The sequence below is a fragment of the Salvelinus sp. IW2-2015 genome, unplaced genomic scaffold (assembly GCF_002910315.2).
Source record: "Salvelinus sp. IW2-2015 unplaced genomic scaffold, ASM291031v2 Un_scaffold923, whole genome shotgun sequence".
NCBI lineage: Eukaryota > Metazoa > Chordata > Actinopteri > Salmoniformes > Salmonidae > Salvelinus > Salvelinus sp. IW2-2015.
In genome coordinates this window covers 329471-340155 of record NW_019942648.1, presented here as the reverse complement: position 1 = coordinate 340155, position 10685 = coordinate 329471, and the positions used below count along the sequence as shown (strand labels likewise).

Here is a 10685-nt window from a genome sequence, read left to right as displayed (position 1 = left end):
GTTAATAGAGGACAGTACTGCATTGATGGGGTGCAGTTCAATTACATCTAATCCATCTGTTTATTAGATCCCATTAACGATGGAGCGTGGATCCGCGGTATATCGTCATCTTATCTGATATTTATAATCATGTTTATTAGACCACTAATGAGACTGATGAGGTTTAATAAATCATTTCCTAATCAAACATCATCGGTTATCAGACAGACGGATGGAGGTAATAATCCCCATTTTAAATAATCAGTGGTTATAATTAGGGACAGATCGATGAGGTACAAATCATTGAAAATTTTTCAATGTTTTTATTAGAACAGACCGATAGGCGGTAAATCATTTAAGCTGGTTTTAATTCTGTATAGCGACCTCAAGTAAGATTCCGAAGTAATCTCCACTTTTAGATAAAATCACTACATGGCTAGTGTCGATCTTTAAAAAGACCCGTAGTAAACGCCCCACATTTGGTTCTATCCACTCCACATCGTCCATAGTGAATGCCAGACTTACTTACTACACCAATTCGCTATATTCCCATTAGACGCTATCCAACAGAGAGCTCTTATTCCTCACCTTACACCGTTGTTAAGGCCCCCATGGTACTACACCGGACCGATGCCTTCCACATCACGTCAGTCCTCACCACTGTGCCCCACTTTGTTTTATTGTCTCCTTAAAGGAACCGCTCAGGTAGTACTGGAGCCCTTGAATTTTATGCCCGATCCAATGTGTCACGAATGCTCTGAACACGTCCATAGCGTTCTATCAAGCATATCCGCATGTTATAGAACAAACGTGAGCGTAGTAAATCCATTTAATAATGTACTACAGTGTATGTAGCCAGCAAAACCCTCCCGCGATAATACCCCGAGAAGGCCTATTTGTACCATCTGGTCTCATCTTACCTCCGAGCTCGTATCTTCCTAATGCAAAGCCGCTCTCATCCACTGGACAATTGAATCATATTCAAGTATAGCAAGCGCTTTCTATTATCGATTTAGACACCTCCCCTCTGTACGCCTCTCATCTATCTCTTTCTCTATAGCAAGTCCTATGGTGTCAGTGCATCATAGTATCTATCTCTCTATGATGATCTCTTCTTTCCCCCATTACGGGTAGTCCCAGCTATTAGCACTCGATCGGTACGACATCAAGGAATTCGTTAATCGGAGATGTTGAAGCCGTTGACCAACACACTATGTTCAAATCATGTCTTGCAGCTTTCTCCTACGATATAGTATGTCGCTCCATCTTGGAGCACAGCCCTCAGCTCTCCATGCCCTGACCTACCGTTTCTGCAGCTAAGTCAACCTGCTAAACCGCCGATCACAGGATCCGCGTCGAGGGATCACAATTCTGCCCAAACGTTCATTGACGATCACTCAAGGACGGCAGTTAATCTCTCCTGTACCATTCTTAGGACTAACCCAACCCCGAGGGGGTGGGTGGGGGGCCAATACAAACCAAAAAAAAATCCGCCGGCCTGCGATCTCTCCAACCGATGACCCGGCCAGGCTCCTCCTGTCGTCGAGGTACTTAGGAACACTCCTCTATACATCTCCGATACATTAGTAGACACCTATTTTAGCTTACCTGTACGTCACGCCGCACGGAAACACTTTAAAAATCACCCAGCACCGCCGCTCGCCCCGTGTCAGTGCCACGCATGCCAATTCTACATACAACATAAATTAACCCTTTCTCGTGTCGTGGATTCGGCGGGAATGAAAAAAGGTTTCTTATGCTCCTTGATACATATCTACAGAGCGGGAAACTCATCATAAGCACCGCCATACCCCGCCGCGTTGCCGTGGGCACGGCCGAATTCTTACGGCTGACAAGGGGGGTATGTAACTTTCCCCCCATTTTACACGTTTATTTTCAGTAATGTCTCATCTGCTGTTTTTAATATGACGCCCCAGAACCGGATGTGAGGTATCATTTGCAAATCATCTAATCACTGTAATAGACAGACGATGACCGGTAATCCATGCTCAAATAATATTCCAATGTCGGGCTATAGCCAGAAAGATTTTGAGATAAGGGGGGTGAAATACATTTTAAATATCATAGTTATAGCCAGAAAAAGATGAGGGTATTAATACATTTAATAAATTCATTGTTATTATAGGACAGGAAGATGACCGCCCGACGGGCTGAGCGACAGTGACAATCTCAGATCCGAGCGGTAATCTGCGCATTTAAATTATAACTTCCAGATAACGCTTACTATCGCGATAATCTGTGTTTCCTGCTTGCGCGTACACAAGCCACGACCACACGCTTGACGAATCAGACCTCACTCGCCTGTGGTGAGCTCGAATTAAGATGACCCGACATCGAGCCTACACCTAACCACCGCGAGAGGCGTCGACAACGGATTTGAGGCCCCATCCAGATGTATATATATCATCCGACGAGCACCTGCAACTCCTCCAACCAAAACATTTCCAGACGAGCAATATCGGCCCACACACGATACAACAAGCTCGACACGGACTTCAAACACAGGTCACATCGTCGGGCGCGCGAAGTTGAGCGATTGCCGACGAATACGTTGCCACATGATCTACTAAGCCTGATCGCACCACATCCTCACGGGCTTACCATGACCATCCGAGCGCGCGCGGCTGTGGACCTTCACAAAGGTATGATTACGTGAGCAGTCAACCGAGCGACTTGTTGATCGACACAATAGAATATGTGCATCGGTAATCGAAATCCTGTTTCTGCTCACACGTAACAATCGTGTGTATCTGTTCACGTAACAAATCCATGTTTTTAATACCTTGTCATCACGTAACAATCCTGTTTTATTATACCTGTCATCACGTAACAAATCTTTTTACCTGTCATCACGTAACAAATCCTGTTTTTATACCTGTCATCACGTAACAAATCCTGTTTTATACCTGTCATCAGTTAACAAATCCAGTTTCACTTTATACCTGTCATCACGTAACAAATCCTGTTTTTATACCGTGTCATCAGTAACAAATCTGTTTTATACCTGTCATCACGTAACAAAATCCTGTTTGTATAAGCGTGTGATCACAGGATTTGTTACGTGATGACAGGTATAAAACAGGATTTGTTACGTGATGACAGGTATAAAACAGAATTTGTTACGTGATGACAGGTATAAAACAGAATTTGGTGGGTTGTCACCACTTTTATCCAAACGTAAATATTGACTGTTCGTCTCTGTTCTGAGCTGTCTTCTGTTCAGCCTAGGCTGTTCAGACATTAACCTTTTACTCCTAAATGTAAACAACTTTAAAGCTCAACAATTCATAAGACTGATAGTGGAATTTAAATAGTACGGACACTTTTCTCTACTGGATAACAACAAGTTATACATTTGCCAATAAAAACGAAGACTTCAAATATTCAAATTAGTAGGATCATATCCACAACTCAAAATAAATCAAATATATAATTGTCCTTAAGGTTAAATGTTCTCGTTCTTAGTGCTGTATCTGGCTACAATAAAGACTCCAGTATTCCTGCATGGTGATTTTACCTTCTCTCAGCACTTTGAATRACCAYAGTTGACGTTTAGCAGCTCCACGAMTTGCTACCTTTTCATTTCTCTAACATCTGTTTACCGGAGATGTCAGAGAGATCTGGAGTGAGAGGAGCGCTTAAGCTGTTCCTTGAAAATATGAAATACCTCTCACTCTTTTACTGTAGCTATGAACAAATGACTGTTTATATAACGAACCTTTCACTTCATAGTGTGTCAACCAGTGGAGGCTCCTCAGAGGAGGAAGGAGAGGACTATCCTCCTCAGTGAATTTCATAAAAATAGTGAAAGGTCTGTCTGCTGTTAGCTGTGGGATGTTCACCTGTTCATGTCCCCTGTGTGTTCCTGCCTGTCTTAAATGAAGTGAACAAGTTCAGGGTGCCCATGAGGTCCCTTAAGTGCTTCAGTATGGATATCAATGTAAACAACATTTGTAGAAGTGAATGTTGCTTTCTTCTATGCTGGTTTCAAAAGGAAAACATCCACCAGCAAGCTAGCTAAACAATGGAAGGTGCACAGTCCGTGGTTACAAMGGTAGCTAGCTACTCTGTAAGTTAGCTTGACGTGCTAGAAAGTAATCGAAACAAATTGAGAAAAAAGTTACTAAAATAAACGTTTTTAATATCTTCTGAATCAATTTGTTTCTTCTGTCTAGAATGTAGAAGTTATATTTTGCTATCTCTAAATAAATGTGATCTCTTTGACAAGAAGTTCAGTCAGTGAACCAGGTTGTCTCTATGGTAACCAGAGACTCTTTCTGCTTACATGATTTCAAACTACCGTAAAACATTACYTACATAAGAAAATGTGTGTGGGGCTTTACGCAACACCCTTAAAACATTTCCTTAGGTAACGGGACATTTTTCCTTATTATGAACTGGATGGTTCGAGCCCTGAATGCTAATTGGCTGACAGCCGTGGTATATCAGACCGTATACCACGGGTAGGAGAAAACACTTATTTTTACTGCTCTAATTATGTTTATTATCACTGACTGCCTGAGGATCTGGATATATATTTTCCTTCTTAATTACTTGTTGCTGTTATCTCTTATTCTTATCTGTACTTTTTGAAACTGCACTGTCGTTTAGGGGCTCGTAAGTAAGTATTTCACTGTGGTCAAAAGTAGTGCGTTATGTAGGGAACAGGACTTTAACCATTTCCTTTCCGGATGTTGGGGTTAAAAGGAAATGTTTGTCTTATAAACAGCTGGCTGGCAGTGCTGTGCTTCTGGGAGGGTAAGATCCTCAGGCAGTCAATGATAACTGAGGTCTGTCTGCTGTTAGCTGTGGGATGTTCACCTGTTCATGTCCCTGTGTGTTGTGGTGGTGTGTGTGCTTGGTTTTGTGGTATTTTGGTGTGTGTGTGTGTGTGGTGTGTGTGTGTGTGTGTGTGTTGTGTGTGTGTGTGTGGTGTGTGTGCATGTGTGTGTGTGTGGTGTGTGTGTGTGTGTGTGTGTGTGTGTGTGTGTGTGTGTGTGTGTGTGTGTGTCGGTCGTGTCCTGCCGTTCTCCTCCCTGCCTCATTCAAACCCCCGCAGTCATGACCTGTAGGTAACGCTCAGCCATGCTGCTCTGAAGATCACATTTCAATCATTTTGTAAAGGTATTATTTAGACAAAGTTGCAGCATTTTTTAGCGATGATTGATGTATACCTGATCATTTGATCTCTCCCTCTCTCTTTTTCCCTTCTCTTACTCTCTCTCTCTTGCTCCCCTTTTCTCTTTTCCCTCTCGTGCTCTCTCCTCTCTCTCTTCACACCTCCCTCTATCTCTCCTGCTCTCCTCTCCCCTCTCTCTTTTCCCCTCTCTCTACTCTCTCTTCTCTCTCTTGCACCCTCCCTCTATCTCTCTCTCTCTCCTCTCCCCTCTCTCTTTCCCTCTCTCTTACTCTCTCTCTCTTGCACCCTCCCTCATCTCTCTCTCTCTCCTCTCCCCTCTCTCTTTTTCCCTCTCTCTTACTCTCTCTCTCTCTCTCTTGCACCCTCCCTCATCTCTCTCTTCTCCTCTCCCCTCTCTCTTTTCCCCTCTCTCTTACTCTCTCTCTCTCTCTTCACCTCCCTCTATCTCTCTCTCTCTCCTCTCCCCTCTCTCTTTCTCCTCTCTCTCTTACTCTCCTCATCTCTCTTGCACCCTCCCTCTATCTCTCTCTCTCCTCTAATCTACTCTTTTCCCCTCTCTACTCTCTCCTCTTCTTGCGCCCTCCCTATCTCTCTCTCTCCTCCTCTCCCCTCTCTCTTTTCATCCCTCTCTCTTACTCTCTCTCTCTTGCACTCTCACCTCTATCGCTCTCTCTCCTCCTCTCCCCTCTCTCTTTTCTCCTCTCTCTTACTCTCTCATCTCTCTTGACCCTCCTCTATCTCTTCTCTCTTCTCCTCTCCCCTCTCTTCTTTTCTCCTCTCTCTTACTCTCTCTCTCACCCCTCCCTCTCTCTCTCTTGCCCACTCCCTCTAACTCTCTCTCTTTCCTCTCTTTGAGGAAAGATGTCTGTATGTATGTAAAAATGTAAAGCAATTCTCACACGTGGCGCGGAACCGCACTCACAGTAAACGCTGCATATGTCGGCTCCAATCAGAAATGACCTTGGAATTCTATTGTGCCAATCTGTAACGCTTCAGCCCATACAGATTGAAAAGAGCCCTAAATTAAGTGTGCAAGGCACAGGATAAAACTAATCTGTGAGGTCAATCTTGAGATCTAATCTGTGAGATTTTTCCAATTAATCTGTGAGGCTTAATCTGTGAGGTCTAATCTGTGAGGTCTAATCTATTCGGTGAGCCCTCTTGTTTTTTCACACTAAAATTACTGGTGTAAACATTTATTTTTGATAATTGTCTACGAATCGTTGAGGTTCCTATTTCCCCATTTAATATAGTAGAGTTGATGTGAATCTCTCCCCAAATTCATTCATCAGGCCTTCAACAATCATCATCATTATCAGGCCTTCCACAATCATCATCATCATCTTCATCAGGCCTTCAACAATCATCCATCATCATCATCATCATCATTCATCCATCAGGCCTACAATCATCATCATCATCAGCCTTCTACAATCATCACATCATTATCAGGCCTTCTACAATCATCATCATCATCATCATCATCAGGCCTTCTACAATCATCATCATCATCATCATCACCAGGCCTCTACAATCATCATTCATCATCATCATCATCAGGCCTTCTACATATCATCATTCACATCAGGCCTTCTACAATCATCATCATCATCATCATCAGGATATCCAAATCATCATCATTCATCATTCATCAGCATCAGCATCAGGCCTTCTACAATCATCATTCATCATGATCATCATCATCATCAGGCCTTCTACAATCATCATCGTCATCATCATCATCATCATCAGGCCTTCTACAATCATCATCATCAGGCCTTCTACAATCATCATCATCATCATCAGGCCTTCTACAATCATTATCATCATCATCAGCATCACATGGCCTTCTACAATCATCATCATCAGGCTTCTACAATCATCATCATCAGGCCTTCTACAATCATCATCATCAGCCTTCTATTATAAACATCAAGATGTGTGGTTAGAAACTAGCTAAGAGTCAACATGTCTTCCCACCATCAGTCATGCAGGAAATAAAATGAATACCTACATGCATGTTTCTGATGGAAAATTCCAGTGTGCATTTATGTACATACCTCTATTACAGCTTTTGTACAGTGTCTGCCAGGCAACCAGGCTGCTTTGGAACTACAAGCACAGCTCCACAGTATAACTGATTTCATTATTCAGTATATTGGCTCAACTTTATCAAATGGGAAGTGGCCAAATGTTCCATCACAACCTATTTTGTGACTTAGAAAGTAGTCAACAGCAGTCGGCCTACGACGTTAAGTTATTCCTCCAAGAGCCACTTCTCTAAAACAATGACCCTTTCTGGACCAGTGAGTTACCCCCACACCCGGTATTCTGACTATCTGCCGTATTGCACTCTATTCCCCCGCGCTGATCTCTGGACATCATCCGTTAGTTACAATCTCTACCACCCGGTATCTCTGACATCATCCGTTCAGTTACATCTCGACCGAACCGCAGATAAGGAGGCTATCTCTGGACATCATCCTCTAGGTTACATCAGTCCCACTCCCCCGGTGGTATCTTCTGGACATCATCCGGTTATTACAATCCCCCCCGGGTATCCTCTGACATCATCCTGTTAGTTACATCTCCCACCCAGGTATCTGCTGTGACTCATATCCGTTACTTACATCTCCCACCCGGTATCTCTGGACATCATCGTTAGTTACATCTCCCACCCGGTATCTCTGGACATCATCCGTGAGTTACTTACCTCATCTCCCACACTCTGGTCATCTCTGATAGTTCGTTACCATTTACTCATCCACGGTATCTCTGGAGCATCGATCCGTTAGTTACATCTCCCATCCCGCAGGTATCTTCTCTGCGACATTAATGCGCGTTAGCGTAAATCATCTCACCACCCCTCAGGTACTCTGCATGAGCAATCATCCGTTAGTTACATCTCCCATCCGGTATCTCTGGACATCATCTGTTAGTTACCTCCCCACACCCTGTGCCACAGGCAGATCAATTAACTAAATTACTGGGAGTGGACCAGTCAAATGTCTTTAGTCTAATGTAGTGCGTCACACCTACACATACCTATCTATTGGTAAACCACCCCTCGCTGTAACATCACTGTGAAGGTTATTCTAGGTTCAGGAATGTGATGTACAACAGGCACTCATCAACTCCTAGATCTTCAGAGCACCAACAAAAACACTCATTTGTTCAGACATGCAGGAATATGAAAGGGAGGTAAAATGGGAAGACGAGGAAGTCTCCGTAATGGAAATGGATGAGATGGCTTCCAGGAGGTTATCTGATGGGCCATCCGTCTGTCATAGCTACTTTAGTTAAAAAGTTCAGACCGTCAACTTCTCACAGATTTCACAGGTGATACGTTGGTAGAGCGTGGTGTTTGCAATGCCAGGGTTGTGGGTTGGATTCCCACAAGGGAACCAGTACGCATGTATATCAAATACAATCAAATGTTATTTGTCACATACACATGGTTAGCAGATGTTAATGCGAGAGTAGCGAAATGCTTGTGCTTCTAGTTCCGACCATGCAGTAATATCTAACAAGAAATCTAACAATTTCACAACAACTACCTCAAACACACAAGTGTAAAGGAATAAATAAGAATATGTACATAAAAATATATGGATGAGCGATGGCCGAACGGCATGGGCAAGATGCAGTAGATGGTATAGAGTACAGTATATATTTATTTATTATGCACTCACTACTGTAAGTCGTTCTGGATAAGAGCGGCTGCTGAATGAGCATCTGTTTCAATGTAAAGTACTAGAGTCAACACATCTCGGTGACAGAAATCATTTGATCCTACTAGGGCCAAATTAAGCCACTCTTGGAGAGCTGTTTTGTCCAGTAAACAGGGGTCAACGAGGGTAGACAGAACGAGAAACAACTCAGCGACAACTTATGAACAAAGCAAATTTATATCGAGATATAATATTTATATTTATATTTATATTTTTTAAATGAAAAACTAGGGATTTCCTCCAACAACAAGTTTAGCTCAATTCCATGCATATTTCACAGCAATTACGTATGTCCTGCACAATGTATACATACAAAACTACAGAAAACTGCTTATAGTAAAATGAAATAGTCCCAAATAGTGCACTATGTGCAAACTGTTACCACATTGTGATATACCCTAAGCCGTGCCCAGACATGACAGCACTCAGGATCAACAGTACATTCACAGTAAGTCACTTGGTAACACTTTGATGAAAAATCCTTGTTAACTGCATATACATGTTTAGAATAGCTTTTGAATGCGTTATAAATCATTAAAACATGTTAGAAATTCTTATGATTTGTAAGACTTTAAGATTTGTAAGGCTAAATGCTTAGAAATGTCAAAAACTTCAGTAGCTTCAGTTAAGCTAGCATCAGTCAACACTGACATGACAGAACAGAAACTCAACCAAGGTCCTCTGAGTTGACCCCTTCTAAAACTAGTCATTTAACCTGTAACTAGGCAAGTCAGTTAAGAAAACAAATTCTTATTTTACAATGACGGCCTATGAACAGTGGGTTAACTGCCTCGTTCAAGGGGCAGAACGACAGATTTTTACCTTGTCAGCTCAGGGATTCGATCTAGCAACCTTTCGGTTACTGGCCCAATGCTCTAATCACTAGGCTACCTGCCGCTGTAGTGTTAACTTACCCAAGGTCCTCCGAGTTAACCCCTTCTTTTTATTTTCCTCTTATGCTTTAGGGATTTTTACAGATCCAGCAAAACGATAGTGACACGCACTGTTCTTCTTCCATCTCATGGGAATCCCAAAACCCACACATGCAATATTGTAAACTCCATCAGTGTCAGTAGCTAGCTAGCTAGTGTTACTCACTCTATTCCACTCAGGAGCTTTGCAGTAGAGTACAAAGACACTCCTAGCTCCCTGAGGAACTCCATGGTCCCCTCCCACTTCTCCCACTGTCGTCTCCTCCCTCCCTCACTCACACACACTTATACACCACACACACACACACACATACACACACACACACACACACACTTACACACCACAGACACACACACACACCCACGGGTGCCTGTGCACAGATTGTGGGCTGTTTTTTTTCATGTTGGCCTGCTGGGCTGGGGCCAGAGAAGTGCTCAGTGCTCTCAGGGTGTGTATTGAAACAATAGTTGTTGGTGTGCCTGTCCTGTTTGGATAGTCTAACTCTCAGGTTTGGGAAATCAAATCCTGTCTTGCTCTGGTCAGCTAATAGCCTAACCACCATCAAGCAACATTATGGACTTAGATGTTAAAATGTTAAAATCCTGTTGCTGGTCAAAATAAGATCCCAATGAATGAAGTGTCACCAATAGTATTATATTTGATTCATTTAACCTTTACTTAACTAGACAGTAGACGTGAATCTATCAAACACTGAGTGACATTTAGCAGGATCATTTATGACAGTATGGCAAAACATTAGCTCTCTGTGGGCTGTAGTGCTGTAGTGCTGTAGTGCTGTAGTGCTGTAGTGATGTAGTGTGATAGTGATGTAGTGCTGCTGTAGTGATGTAGTGATGTAGTGCTGTAGTGCTGTAGTGCTG

The 10685-nt window shown here is 42.8% G+C and overlaps 1 protein-coding gene across 1 annotated transcript in view; it reads right to left on the bottom strand.

Moving 5' to 3' along the window:
• Positions 1-9973, bottom strand: part of LOC112069170 (protocadherin Fat 2-like) — a 90312-nt gene extending 80339 nt beyond the window's left edge. The window contains 1 exon segment of the mRNA XM_070438439.1: positions 9786-9973. The gene's annotated coding sequence lies outside the window, so the exon portion shown is untranslated.
• Between the last annotated feature and the right edge of the window lie 712 nt (positions 9974-10685).